Here is a 2,123-nt window from a genome sequence, read left to right on the forward strand (position 1 = left end):
AGGGAAAGTTATTCAGGATATAATATGTCCAACAAGGTTCTGTTTCTGCTTTCTGATATATCATTCTGCTGAGGTGTACTTGGGGCTAAAAGTTGGGACGAAATCCCATGTTCTATCATATAGTTTTGGAATTAGAGTTCTATATACTCTTCACCACGATCAGATCGTAGTATTTTTATCTTCTTACCTAACAAGTATTCAAGTTCAGCCTTATTCTTCTTGAACTTGTCAAGGACTTCAGACTTATGTTGCATTAGGTAGAGATACCCATACCTTGAATAATTATCTATGAAAGAGATGAAATATTCCCATACCTTGAATAATTATCTATAAAAGAGATGAAATATTCATACCCACCTCGAGCCCTAACATTCACCGGACCATAGTTGTCAGAATGTACAAGTTCCAAGGTTTCCTTGGCTCTGTAACCTTTTCCAGTAAAAGGTCGTTTGGTCATCTTGCTTTCAAGGCATGATTCACACATCGACAAGAAGTTTTCTTCTAAACTCTTTAGAAGTCCACTTTTCACCAACTGCTCAATCCTATTGAGGTTGATGTAACCTAACCTTAGATGCCAAAGATGGGTGTTTTCCTTAAGAGAAACCTTTGGTCTTTTAGCTGTTGTTGTCGTATTGAACATTTCAGTATGAAACAAGGCTTTTATGACTAATGATCTTAGCACATACAAGTTACTTTCCATTGAAATAAAACCAATCTCCATTCCATTCTTGAAAATAAACACTTTATTCTCAGAAAAAGAGATGGTATAACCTTGTTCAATGAGACAAAAAATCGAGATTAAGTTTTGCTTAACATGAGGAACTACGAAAACATTATCTAGTAACAGATAACGTTTCTTGTCAATAAATAACTTCAGCCTGCCTAAACAACAGCTGAAACAACCTCACCAGTACCGACTCTAAGAGTCATCTCTCCCTGTGGCAACGTTTACTAGGAACTAAATCCTTGGTAAGAGAAACTGACATAGTTGGTAGCATCCGAATCTAGGATCTAGGCAGAATCATCATTCTCTACTAAACATGTCTCCAAGACCAATAAATCAGATTTACTGCCTTTCCTCCTCTTTTGGAGAGTAGTGGGATCAATGTCAGAACAACTGACACTACTAGTTTTGTCACCCATCCCTTTGTGCTCGAAAAGTAAGAACTGATGTTCAAACAAATCTTGCAACGAGTCCATGATCTCGCGTGCAATGACCATGTTCTCAGCCCATTTGGATAAAACATCAGGTATGCTAGCCAAAGTGTGAAGTCTGGCCAATGAATTAACCTTCATTCGCACCTCATATGTATTGTAAACACTTCGCGGTGCATCAAGGGTTGAGACTAGAGGATATTTCTCAACCATGACAAATTCGAGGTCATTTACGTAAAACCTTTACTTTGATACCAAGCTGTCACACCGCCTCCCAAGCCTTAATCCCCAAGACCGGGAAGGGAGCGTAAGGGTAACCAGTAGTATCTCAAGACAACACTCATATTCAATATTCCCCCATATTTCTTACAGACTTTAATAGGTGCGTAAAACCTGGGGAAAGGTTAAATATGAAAGTTGAGTCTAGCCTAGGCATAAATGGAAAAAAAGGAGGATAAGTTTAGAGCCACAACGGTCTCAGAAAAAGGCTTACCTAAGGTTGAAAAAGTCAAATAATAGAAGTTAGGATAGGTCAACACTTAAAAAAAAAAAAAAAAAAAAGATAGGTATGATAAACTATATTAGGAAAACCTAAAATAAAATCAGAAAGAGGATAGGAAAAAAGAAATAGTAGATGGACATAGGAAAACCTGAAAAGAAGGAGGAAGTGGGAATGACTAGTAAGTAATAACCTGAATAATGTCCACTGTAAGGAATGGATTTGAGCGGAAGAAATTGGTAGGGAAACGACTCCAGAATGCAAGAAAAGGCCCGCAATGGTAACCCAGGAGATAACCCTTAGAAATCTGAAGATAGCGTAAATAATAACACTATTACTTTGAACAATACGAATCTGTTGGTATCCCGAACTGATATAGAATGTCCACAATGTGGGAAAAACCATGGTGGAATGTGTTTAAAGGGAACTGGAATCTGTTATGGTTGTGGAAAAGTAGGCCATATCCACA

This window comes from Benincasa hispida, chromosome 8 (assembly GCF_027475165.1).
Source record: "Benincasa hispida cultivar pf3 chromosome 8, pf3_genome.v1.1, whole genome shotgun sequence".
Taxonomy (NCBI): Eukaryota; Viridiplantae; Streptophyta; class Magnoliopsida; order Cucurbitales; family Cucurbitaceae; genus Benincasa; species Benincasa hispida.